At 46.7% G+C, this 13,150-nt stretch overlaps 1 protein-coding gene across 10 annotated transcripts in view; it reads left to right on the top strand.

The window, feature by feature from the left end:
• SEMA4A (semaphorin 4A) overlaps nt 1–13,150 on the top strand; it is a 78,401-nt gene that overhangs the window by 25,992 nt on the left and 39,259 nt on the right. For 6 of the 10 annotated variants that reach the window (XM_080984224.1, XM_080984222.1, XM_080984225.1 and 3 more), the window contains one exon: nt 386–479. The exons of 2 other annotated variants lie outside the window; for them this stretch is intronic. The gene's annotated coding sequence lies outside the window, so the exon portion shown is untranslated. Of the gene's footprint in view, nt 1–385; nt 480–1,680; nt 2,062–11,288; nt 11,416–13,150 lie in introns of those variants that run through there. 2 more of the 10 variants (XM_080984230.1, XM_080984223.1) reach the window with 2 other exon arrangements.

Genomic DNA, 13,150 nt, shown 5'->3' on the forward strand with positions numbered 1-13,150 from the left:
AAAAAAGAAAAAGGGAGCTCAGACACAGAACTTTAAGACTCGAACTGAGTCTGGAAAGAGCAGAGCAAAAGGTAAGTGTGAAAAAGCCCCTAGTTTTGTTGTGTGGATGTGTCTGAACATCACCACTTATTTGTCTGTGAAATGGGTATTTTGTGCTGCCCATGCCTGTTTCTTAGATTTCCAAATGTACCCCCAAGCCCCACAAAAGAGGTGAAGACCCCTGACTCTTTGGGCCTCCATTCATTGATATAACAGCCTTTTACTGGAATCCTTTTGTAAGCTGTATTTTGAATTAACATGTTCTACAATATGTGGGAGAATTGGGGCAGGGAGAGAGACTCACGCAGCTAAAGCTTTGAAAACAACCCGTCCTTCTGTTTTTCAGAGAGAATTCTGGAACTGAGTCGTTGCTCTTCTTGTGTGTCCTTGATCTTACTGTGCCTAGAGACGCAGCTGTCAAATGAACAGGGGTTTATGAGGTAATTAACGGTGATGGGGTGGAGAGAAACAGATCCTTAGTTGTGACGCTATTGTCTTCCCATTTTGAAATAAGAATAGTTATAATAATACAGCCAAACTTTCCCCCTCCCTGGTGAAGCTGTCATGTGAAGATGGATCATACATGGTTCGTTTATTTACCTGATCGGTTTCTTTTTATAGAAAATAAACACACACACACACACCCACACCATTTTTGTTCAGCTCTAGTTACCTTGGCTTGCCAACTTTTGTCCTTGCCTCTGCTCCTGTGCTGTTTGAAACAGCTTGACACACTCGCAGAAATTAAACAGGTGCAGCTTTTCCTCGTATAGCTTCCTCTCTCCATGCCAGGGAAAACTTTCGCCTGCTGAATTTGTGCGTGCAGCAGGCAGAGGAGCAGGACGAACAAAGCAGTGCGAAAAAAGTTGACTACCTGAATGCCAGGCCAAACAGGAAGGTGTGAGAACAGTTCTGAATGGCTTTCCTTTCTGAAGGACCTTCTAGGGAAAGGGAGTTCCATGCTTATGGGACAACTGCTGGAAATCCTCCAAGAACTGGGAATCTGGTTCATGTGACCACCTTTGAGTACACTGAAGCTGTCCATCCCCCTGGTGCATTTCACAGCTCTCCCTTCCCCAACCTGTTCACATCGGCACAGCTTCATTAATGTCAGAATCATTCCTTTGGTGCTCACCTTAGCAGGTGAGGTCTTCGCGCCCCCCCCCCCAGGTGTTCCCACTTTGGCTGGAGACCAAATAGGAATGGCTTAAGGACTCCAACTGCTCTGAAGCTGGTTTGATAAACAATGTGTCAAACGGTATTATGGTATTTTAGAACAAAGCACAGGATACATATGAATTTTGGATTGTATTCTGCGAGCAGAGAACAGAAACCCAGCCCTGGGAGCACAGTGAATGCACAGCAAACAGGAATGTGAAAACAGCTTCGATCCGCAACCTGTTCCCTGGCACTGACCCACCCAAGTGCTTCAGGAAGGCCTTCACGGGAACTTTCTCAGTCCAAAAGCAGCTCAATATCCCCCTCCTTGAGTGGTGTGCGAAGCAGCTTGTGGGAGGCGGGCACCGCCTTTGCTGCCAAAGGAAAGGCCCCTGGATGTGCTGAGACTTGCTGCCTGTGTTGCTCCACCAAGGAGAGAGAACGAGAGGATGGGGTGGACTTTCTGGTTTCCTGACTCACAGCGAGTGACAGCAGCAGCCCGCTCTCTCTGGGGAGAGCATTCTGGGCACTTTCCAGTCGGAACGGGGTTCCAGCAAAGGCACAGCTCTGGAGGAGGAGGAGGAGGAAGAAGAAGAGAGCCATTTATTTGCAAGAAAACAGACTGGAGTTTCCTTGAGCCAGGAAGCCAGGTCTTCAGCTGGGAGAGCTGCCTGGAGAGATTGTGGCTGAGGGGGAACTTTGCCTGCCTCGGTCCAAGAGGCTACTGCAGAACTGGTTTGGCCCAGAAGCCATCATTGCTGCAGCCAGCCAGCCAAGGCCTCCATTGCCAAAGGGTGGATTCATTTGCTATTCCACAGAAGGATGCCCACAAATGCAGCCTGGCCTCCACGCCCTCCTGGAAAGGTAACAGATGCCCCCTCCTCTTCCTCAGCCTTTGCTGGGTGTGCAAGTTGGACGTTTGTGTTTGGTGGCGCTGTCAGGGCAGGACTTATGGCAGAGGTCCAGGGCCCCACTCAGCAAGAGGGCCCGCCAAATGCAGCAGGGCCGGACTGCCGTACTTCAAGGTGCGCTGCCATCGAAACAAGAGCATGCTTTTAAATCCAGAGTCTGAAATGACCCCGGTGCACCACTGTCCATGTTGCCAAGTCACAGGGTTTGAGTTCTAGGTGGCTTTTGGTCTGGCATGGGAGGAAGACTGGGCTTCATGGTAATGAGCCAGCTGTGGGATTTGTGGGAGGGGGCCGCAGCCAATGCGCCCTTCTCAAGGGAGCCCCTTTCACCTACAAAGTGCAGGCAGGCATGTGATCTGAGGGTTCCTGAACCTTGCAATGCTGAGGGAGGAAGGCTATCGATGGCCACGTTGGCTCTGCTCTGCTTCCACAGTCGGAGGCAGTAATGCTTCTGAATGCCAGTTGTGGGTGGGAGAAAGTGCTCTTGTTTGCGTGTCCTCCTTGGGGGTTTCCCACTGGAGATCTGATTGGCCACTGTGAGGACAGGATGCTGGGCTAGATGGACCACTGACCTGATCCTTCAGGCACTTCTTATGCTCTTATGATAATGGAGGGTGGGAGGGCTGTCCTCTTCCCAGTCCTAGCAAACATCTGGTGTCCCTCTTCATTGTGGCACTTTTTGTCCACCTGGGGCCTTCCAGATGTTGTGGACTGCAGCTTCCATCAGCCTCAGTGGTCAGAGGTGATGGCAAATGGTCATTTCCAGAGGATAATGCTGGGAGATGTCGTTCAGCCCCATGGTGCCTTCAGTGTGGAATTCCTCAGTGTTCAAACTTATCGCCCATGCTGTTTAACTGCATCTACATGAAACCACTGAGTGGGGTCATCTGGAGTTTGGAGTACATTGTCAGCAATATGCTGGTGACTCATAGTTCTACTCCTTTTCTTCTGCAGCTGTGGCCATGGATGTGGTGGACCATTGTTTTGCCTTGGTCATGAACTGGATGAGAGTCAATAAACTGAAGCTCAATCCAGATACAACTGAAGCACTGTTAGTGGGTGGTTCCCTAGACCAGATGGATGGGAGACGGCCTGCTCTTGATGAGGTTACACTTCCTCTGAAGGAGCAGGTATGTAGCTTGGGGGTGGATGTGGATCCATTGCTGTCGCTTGAGGCTCAAGTGGCCTTGAGGGCATGGAGTGCCTTCTATCAGCTTCAGCTGGTGGCCCAGCTACGCCCCATCTGTTTTCTATGCTCTGGTAACCTGTAGGTTACATTACGGCAATGTGTAATGCTGTGTACATTGGGCTGCCTCTGAAGATGGTTCGGAAACTTCAGCCAGTGCAGAATTTGGCGGCTAGGTTGCTCACTGGTACAAAACTGTTTGAGCATATAATGCCATTCCTAGCCCAACTGCGCTGGCTGCCAAATAGTTTCTCGGCCCAATTCAAAGTACTGGTCTTGATCTATAAAGCCTTAAATGGCTCAGGACCGCAATACCCCAAGGACCGCCTCTCCCCATATGAACTGGACCCTGAGATCAGCATCCAAGGCCCTTCTTTGTGTGCCTCCTCCACAAGAGGTCTGGAGGGCAGCAACACAAGAAGGGGCCTTTTCTGCGGTGGCTCCCCGTTGGTGGAATGCCCTCACCAGGGAGACTCGCCTGACGCTTTCACTACATATCTTTCGGTGCCTGTCAAAAGCATCCCTCTTCACCCAGACCTATGGCTGATTAAACCATCTGTGGCCTTTTAAATGTTTTTGAAGGGGCTGTTACTGTTTTTCTTTCTGCGGGCTGTTATTATTTTATGTATTTTGTGTTTTTATCCTGTAAACTGCCCTGTGATCTTTGGCTGAAGGGCAGTGTATAAATTTAATAAATGAGAAAAATAAGAAAAATCCATCTATATGGGTTCTTTCCCTTTCTGTATAAAGTTAAGGGTGCAGTGGGGAGTCTAGGCCACGTTCATACCATACGTTTAAAGTACTATGATGCCGCTTTAAACAGTCATGGCTTCTCCCCCCCCAAAAAAAGAATTCTGGGTATGGAGAGTTGTCAGGAGGCCCCCTATTCCTCTCCCTGAGCTACAATCCCCAGAGTTCCCTATGAAAGGGGACTAACTGCTAAACCACTCTGGAAAAATGTAGCTCTGTGAGGAGAACAGAGGTCTCCTAACAACTCTCAGCACTCTTCATGAACTACAGTTCCCATCATCCTTTGAGAGGAGACCCTGACTGTTCAAAGTCGTATATAAGTGCTTTAAATGTATGATGTGAATGTGGCCCTAGTATTTTGGTAGCCGTTAGTACAGAGCCATAGGGTAAAATTTATTCTAGGTTGGCGTAGAATACAGACGTGACTTCATCTAGAAACCTCATTTCCCCCTTCTCCTACTTCTGCTTGGGCTCTGTAAACTCCCTACCCACGCTCCCACTGTGGGCATGCCACTTCTCAGAAGCGTCACACTATTTGCCCATCTGTTCAGAAATTTTGTTATTACTAAGCAGACGGCCCGAAAATATGGTGAATCTGGCTCCCCTTTGCTTATGCTCCCAGTTATGTCAGTACAGATACTCTAGATTTGCCCAATTCAGTTGTAGAGTTTGTCATAATGTTGTGCGTAAGCCCCCTGCCCCTGCTGGAAAAAAGCTGTATAATTGTGGCTGTTTAGAACTGTTTTTTCTTTACGGTTGTTTTCTGAGTACATTGGCAATTGTCCTGTGTACTACTTTTCTGGTATCCTTTGAATGCTGCGTTTTTTACAGCTGCTGTTCATGAACTTTGAGCACAGAAAAAGTCGGAATCACAAGACAAGATAGTTTTGGGCTTGGCAGAAGCAGCTGGGAGAGTCAATGACCTCCCAAACTTTTCCCCTCTAGATTTAACACTTAATTTAATGCCTAAGGAAAATATAAAACAAGGGTTGTTTTATAACCAAAGTCTAGGCATCAGAGTGTATGGGAACAAGTAGGAGGAGAGGGAAATAAGATGGAGAGAGAGGAAAAACTAGGCTGCCAATTTTACTAACTGGTTCAGGGATGAGTAGGTCGCTTGCTCTTCAGCAAAGGAAATGTGCCAAATGTGGCATGTTTCCTCTCTTCCAAATAGGCCACAGTTATTCCCATTTTGTGAAAGTGTCAGAGAGGATCATTTGGCCAGGACTGTACAGGGCAGTCTTTGTCAATCTGGTGCCCTCTAGATGTTTCAGATTGCAAGCCCCCGTCCAAAACATCTGGAGGGCACCAGGTTGGCAACGGCTGATAGGAGTCCTTGACAGATTTGCAGCACCAGCAAAAGGTACCTAAGTTTTTTCCAGGGCTCGGTATCTGCCTCAAGGTTTAAAGTTTGAAAGCAGGGAGAGAAAGGATGAGTGTGAGCACATTTGGCACATTTCCTTTGCTGAAGAGCAAGCGACCTACTCATCCCTGAACCAGTTAGTAAAATTGGCAGCATGTAGTGTTTTCACATACCTGAGCTTCACATTTGCTTTTGGGCTTCTTTGATGCTATTTATGTATACACGCGACTGTAGTTAATGCAGCAAAAGGGTGTATATAACAAGAATAAGTGTTTTGGCCAATGTATCCGAAGCTCCAGGGGATGGCCAGAAAATTCATGGCTTTGCTGCCCTCTGGATGTTGTGAACTACATCTTCCACTGGTTTCCATGTGGGGATGATTTAATACATGTACATTATCGTTACATTTAAAGCATTTATATCTTGCATTTGTGCCTTGATATGAGCCACCAACAATAGACAGATACTGAAACTGACCCACACTGACATTGGCTGTAGCTTCAAAAACTTGTGCTTGAGCCTTGCTTTTTCCTCCTCCCTCTCATTCCTTTCTCCTCATGTGCCATGCCTTTTTCGATTGTGAGCCTGCAGGCCGCAACCCTCTTGGAAGTGATTTTTGTAAGCTGCTCTTGAGAGCCTTTGTGGCTAAGGGACGTGGCATAAACACTGTGAATCAATGAATTGATAACACCTGGATGAATGGTCTTAATTGTTATAAGGAGAGAGGCAGCCCTCTCTCTCCCTGCAATCCCGGGTTTAGACACGGCCCCAGCCTAATTCTGCTGGCCCAGCTCAAGTTCTCCATTCATACGACAAGTGAATGTTAAGCAGAAGTGGAGTTTGGTGCCTTGTGGGTGAAAATGTCCCCTGGTGATGATGGCGAGAGCTCTGGTGTGTGTTTGTGTTTCTGCGGTGCTTGACTAGAAAGAGCCTCAGTGGGAGGGCTGCTCTTACTGAAAGAGAAGAGGATGGGCATGGAGAAAGCACCAGAAGGAGGGAGTGATGGAAGTGTGGCTGAGGGGACACATGGGGAGCCAGCCTGTTCCCTGGGAAGAACAGCAGAGCTGGGCAGGAGAAGAACAGAGGTACCCAGAGCCGAAGGAAGCCCATCCACATGCTGTTTCAATTCTGGGGGAAGAATGAGAAGTGCTAGAAGAAGAGATACAGGAACGCACCATGAACGCCTCCCTTGTTCTCTTATCCTGGCAATGGTGTCCACCTGAAAGGTGCCAGTACTGAGTTCCAATGAGTTCCAACTGGGGGGAAAAAGCCCTGAGAAGGATATATATTTTTGTTGGCTGTGATATGATAAATGCATTGCTCGTCTGCAGTGCGTAAGTGCAGCCCACTCTCTTCTCCCTGCAGAGGTTTAGGAGTGGTTCAAAAACCTGCCAGATTTGTTTGACCAGGACGAAAGAGCTGGGGCTTGCAACAGAGGACCTACAGGGCTGGGCTGGCTTCAGCCTCTCGCCTCCTCAAGAGATGGGAACACCAGTTTAGGTTTATCTCTCCGTTTCTCGTCTTTCCAGTCTTAAGATGGAAAGGACACACTCTGCATCAGTTGAATTTCTTTTTTAAAAAGTGATGAAAATTTGTCAGGTTTGCACCATGCATTCCTCCTAATATGTACGTTTTTAACGGGAATATTTAGGGGACTTGCCTAGCCCCCCCCCCCCAATGTCCACTGGCTGCACACTACTGGTGTCAGCACACTAAAGTCCTGATTCCTATATCATATGAAAGGTCCCTCCTGATGAAATGCGTTCTGTGGGAGGCTTTATCTTGTGGAGCATAATGATCTATTGCCTCTCTATGGAATGAGGTGATCTTTTAGGTATTGCGGCCCTGAGCGGAATAAGACGACACCACAGCTTGAACTTGCTGCAAAAGCAAATCGAATCACAAAGCCCTCAAAACAAATTACCAAAAATTAACAAATATATTCAAATCAAAATTTTCCAAGCATAAATAATTCACTACGCTAATTTCTTTTAAGCATTTCCCCCTGTCTCTTCCTGGCTTTGGATGTGGCAAAGTCATGAATCATGTCGGCATAATTCAAAGATCTAACAAATTCAATCTCTGCAGCACTCAGGAGGGGATAAAGCAGCGAGGTGCTCTTGAGGCATGGTGGATCAGAAGCCTTTCTTTTTTTAAAAAAAATATCCTTTTTAAAAAGGAACATTCTCCACTATAGTGATGGATCATTCATCTCAAATACAGACGCAATGCAGTTTCAACATTTGGGGGAGTAATTTTCCATCACAGCTGAAAGCCCTAAATCCAAACACATCTGCTTTCATCGCCTTTTCTCTCAATATCCGAGAATGATGTGAATTTGACAATGGCTGAAATGCTTTCATTAAAATCTCCTGGAAGGTTGTCTGGGTATTTCACGCACAGATGTTCAGTCTGCACATTTTGTGTGAAAATTTTATCAGGACACGGAAACCTTTGTCAATATTGGCCTAAGCCTTCCCCTGATGTTCTGGAGCTCTCTTCAGTTCATTGGGGATTGAAGAATCTGAAGACAGTTTTGTGACTGAGATCTCACCCACACTTCCGCTTGTCCTGTGTCTAGAAAGCACGGATCCAGGGAGTTTTCGGGTTGCCCTGCCACTTTCCGTGGGAAAACCCAGTTGAGGTTTGCTCCGATTCAGCGGTAAAGATTGGGCTTTCCCAGGGAAAGCAGTGGGACAAGCAGAAGTCTGAATGAGCCTTCAATTTGTGGGCGGCAGCATCGTCACATGTCTTCTGCGGTGTGTGGCTGATTTATTCTTTTGGTTTGTGCTCCTTCAGCCCCCAGGCTTGTCATCAGAACTGCCCCACTATTTCCTAAGGAACATTTTCTAGACTCCCCAGTAGGTTTACAGCAGTGAAAGCTCAGCTTGAGCACTTTGGAAGCCTAGGTGGCTTCTGCTGAATGGATCAAGTATGTCACACAAAATACCAGCCTCCAAAGTGTCCATTCTGTCCCTTTAGGATCCTTGCAACTGCCTTTTGAGATTCACCATCCTTGTTTCTCCCTAGTGCTTTGAGATTGTTGTGGTGTACATAGCTTTGCTGTTCTCCCTGAGCAAAGGTGTACCTGGCTTTGATGAAACAGGCCCCCACCAGGGGCACAAAAATCACCTATCCGACTATGATGTTTATGATGCATATTTGCGGGGCAATCAAACATGATGGAAGCTTCTCATCTCTCTTGCACAGCGGCACATAGGCGTGCGTTTTTTTTTACCCTTCCTCCGCATCTCGCCCTCATGCATGCAGGAGGCTTAGAGCACTTGGATTTTATAAAAAGTACCGTATTTTTCGCCCTATAGGACGCACTTTTCCCCCTCCAAAAATGAAGGGGAAATCTGTGCGCGTCCTATGGGGCGAATACAGGCTTTCGCTGAAGCTTGGAGAGCGAGAGGGGTCGGTGCGCACCGACCCCTCTCACTCTCCAGGCTTCAGGAAGCTATCAGCAAGCCTGGGGAGCCCGCCGGAGTTCCCGCAGGGCTCCCTACGCTGCCGATAGCAGCCTGCTGCACAGAGCGCGGGGCACGCTGAAGCAGAGCGCCCCGCATTTCGGGCAGACATCGGCCAGCCCCACAAGCTCGGGGGACAGCGGGGAGGCGGAGCGCCGCCATACCGCTGTTCCCCGACCTGGTTTGGTTTCCCCGACCTGGTTTTGGGGGGGAAATAAAGGGGAAAAAATTTCCTTTATTTCCCCCCCAAAAAACTAGGTGCGTCCTATGGGACGGAGCGTCCTATGGGACGAAAAATACGGTAGTAATTTCTACTTTGGCTCTTGTGGTAAAGTGATTTTTGGGGGTGGGGACACCTTGTCAAAGGTGCAAGGACCCAAGTGACTGGTTCATGGAGAGAAATACTTGTATCTTTCTTGAACAAATACACACACACACCCAAATAAAATTGCTTCCATGCACCAGTTCACAGCACACTAGCCAGCAATGGTATGTTTAGGAACCAAAGCATCCCTGAATAGGTACTACCGGCCTTGGCCATAGCTTTGGCTACAATGGAGACTGATGCCTTTTCTGTTTTTTGAGCCATCAGAGGGAAGTTTCTCCCCTGTGTGGCAACTGATGCTTCTGAAGGTCACGAAATGTTCAACTGGTCTGTTGTGTAGCACATAACACAATATGACAGTCAGCTGGTCTTCATGTGACATATCTGGCACTGATTTAACAGACACTGAAAAAGACCTCTCAGCCTTTACTTTTATTAACAATGGCTATTAGATTCTTCTTTGCTGGCAGTGCGATTAATTCCTTTGGAATGGTATCTGACAGACTGTTCCACAGTTGGCTTGCTCCCTGATGTGAAGCATAGGGACACAGGAAGCTAATTGCCTTATACTGACTGGCAGCAGCTTGCCAGGGTTTAAGGGAAGGGCTTCTCTTAACCTTACCTGAAGACGCCCTGAGTTTTTGTATGAGATTCCCCCCGACAAAAAAGTCATAGCACAGAATGTTACAGAACTCCAATGGCGTGCTTTGTAAGTAAATAAGTTAACACAAAAACAAAGTAAGTCAAATCATAGGAAGGCGACCAAAAACCATTTTTAACACTTAAAAAAAATCATTTGGCAACGACTAACGATAATCAATGAAATTGTTCCTGTGAAAATTACTTCAGAGTATAGTAGTCTGCAAGAAAATAGGACAACATAAAATTACAGTATTTCTTCTAAAAAAACTTCAAATTTGGTTTTTTGCGGGAGGTAAATATTTTATTGGTGATGTTGTATAAAGGGCAACCAGCTTTCCCATGATTTGCTTCTATAATCATTCGAGATTCTTGCTCTTAGATAAGATGTTATTTTTCTCATTATAGTCAAATCCCAAACGTTATTAAGCCAGGAGAGGGCCTTCTCTGTGGGAGCCCGTAATCGTGGAACTTTCTCCCCACAGAGAAGTGTGCCTGGCCCCTTCATTATAAAGCTTCCAGCAAATGCCAAAGACTTACCTCTTTACCCTGGCTTTTGACACTTGAGAGAAGTCTGAAGGGTAACTACATTCCAATCCACATATATTAATCTGAGAAGTACAAATTAGATTACTTTGCTTTGAAATGTGAACCGCATGCAATTCCAATCTGCAGAAGGCCCCAGGGTCAGACCCCAATGGCGTCTTTAGGTAGGGCTGGGAGAGTTCATACCTTCCAACATTCCTCAGATGAAAATAGGAATATTTCTTTCTCTTCCCCTCCCAAATTTCCTATCTGAAGAAGGGTGAGTGCCACCGTTACTACACCACCGAGACATACATAGCACACCCACCTACCCACTGTCTTTGAACCCCTTAATCCCGATTTTATTTTATTATTTGATAGATTTGCAAAAAGAAGAACACACACCAATAAATGAATTTTAGAAAGGGACAGGATTAGACACGGACACACAAAGAATTAAGAAGAAGAAGAAGGGGCATGACTTGTTATATCAACGTGCTCATGTATAACAGATGCATAAAAAGGGGTCTAGGAATGGAAAGGTGTGGCAACCTGGCCATGCAAAAAAAGGGTTCCGTACAAAATTTGAAAACAGAAAATGGAACGACGATGTGCTCCTAATACATCACTGTCACTTTTTGGAACTAGACTTGGGTAATTCTGGAGCTCCAAAATATGGAAGGAAATGCAAATGAGCGGTGTGTCGGAAGCAGCCCCAGCTGACTGCTTCCCTTCACCCGGTAGCAGGGCTTCCATAGCTCTTCCTTGCACAACTGCTGGCTTCCCCCACCGCCTGCTTTCAAGTCATATGAAGGCTGCTGAGGCTCAGCAAAGAAGAAGCAGCTGACCTTTGCAGGCGGGCTCTGGCGATGCCAGGAAATGAGGATGACTCGGCTCTGGCTGGACCTTATCACCAGCCTGTCCTGCCTCTGTCAGCCACTTGTCACCTGGCGGCTTCTGAGGTTGATCTCTGTAACACCCAGAGCAGCAGCAGCAGGAGGAGGAGGGACAGGCAGCTGACTCAGCACTTCAAGGGCCAGGCCTGAAAGGTATTATGGGATGGGAGAAAGATGCTAATTTGGATATGTCTTGCAATATCGGTACTACTACTACTAACATCATTTGCATCTCTCTCTGTGTGTTTACCCCTTTCTTAAATAATTATAAAAGCACATAAGCAACATTACAGGAACCATTGTCCTAATATTTTCCTTAGGTTTTAGAGTACTTAGCAGGTGCACTTCCCCACCTAGCTTGGAATCCTGGCCCCACTGCTAAGGGACCTTTTGCCCTGTGGTCCCAATCCAGGCCAGGGCTCCTGCACCCATGGTTTACTCTAGAACTCATTCATGCAATTACTCAGTGCAGGAAAGGTGTCTTGTCAAGAGCTTGGCCCTTACTGTGTTTGCAACTTGAGCTGTTGTAGGCTTAATTCCACTTTGTCAGATTGTGCATTTGATTATAGTCTAGCCAGCGGCACATGACATGTGGGGTAGAGGCTAGCGTGTTGGGAATAGGACTGGAGGGAGGCAAAGGCTCAGCTTGGCGGCATCTCCAAGGGAAAAGCTCCAAGAGTTGAAGACAAGGGTGGACTTAAGGCAGGGGCATGTGGCTGCAAGTAGGCACAGTGGCCAAATATAATGGGCTGCAGGGCCATTGCTCATCTGCATAAAATTACTTGTCTGTAATTAAAGTACGTAATTTGAGGACATGTTTGATAAACGTGGCAGGTGCCAATGCCAGAGTTGCCAGACAGGTTGCTCTTATGCTACAGTATTGTTTTCATTATCCAACAGAGCGTTGTAATCTTGCAACACAAGGCAAATTCCTTGGGATGCTTTGGGATTACTTCAGGGCCTTCCAGGGGCAATTTAATTGGCTAAGCATCTGTGTCAAGCTTTGGTCACCTGAAGGCATAAGTTTCAGTAGATGGACAAAAAGCTCCAACCTAAACCAAGAAGGAGAATTGGGGGACCAGTTTAGACAAAGGCATGGATGTATGAGCCGGACTGCATAATGCTCAAGTAATCTCCTGGCATATGCCAATAATTTTGGAGGAGTTGCCAGTTTGAACAGAGAAACCAATAGGTGAAAGGCTGCCTGCTTGACCTTACCTCTCTTCCTGTTTGCTCTAAGTAAACTGGCCGGAGCAGGTAAAATGCGGGAGACTTTCTCCAGCACCTGATACAAATCACAGAATTATAGAGTTGGAAGGGACCACGAGGATCATCCAGTCCAACCCTCTGCAGTGCAGGAATCTTTAAGAAACAAGAAGGCAAATTACTCCCTCTGATTTCGCAAATACCCTTGTGGTCCGATGCAATTCCTAAGCATTTCTGGTCACTGGTTTGCCAACAATGAAAAGAATTTACAATACTGTATTGAATGTCCAGTCCATCTGTGCCAAATATTGAAAAAATAATAAAGGATTGAAAAAGTAAAAAAAGAAAAGAAAGAAAACATTCTTTACAGCTTATGGTGGATAAGCTTTAAACCAGGCTTCTGGTACCATGATGGGAGCCATAGCCCAAAACAGCTGAAGACCACCAGGTGGCAAAGACTGCTCTGAATTTTGTGCCAGTACCAGACCACATGGGAAGCTTATGACTTCAGATTCCCTCCTAGGTTTTTGCTACCATTTGTTTTCAGTGGATCTTTCCCACAGTCCCAGGATTAGTGGCAACTCCTTGTTTGGTGCCTTGCAGAACTCCCCACTCCCTGCCATCTTCACCTAGGGCATGATAAACTTGTCCCTTAAGTCTTCCTCTTTTCTGCATATTTTTA

The sequence above is a fragment of the Podarcis pityusensis genome (genome assembly GCF_964106645.2).
Source record: "Podarcis pityusensis genome assembly, chromosome: 16".
NCBI lineage: Eukaryota > Metazoa > Chordata > Lepidosauria > Squamata > Lacertidae > Podarcis > Podarcis pityusensis.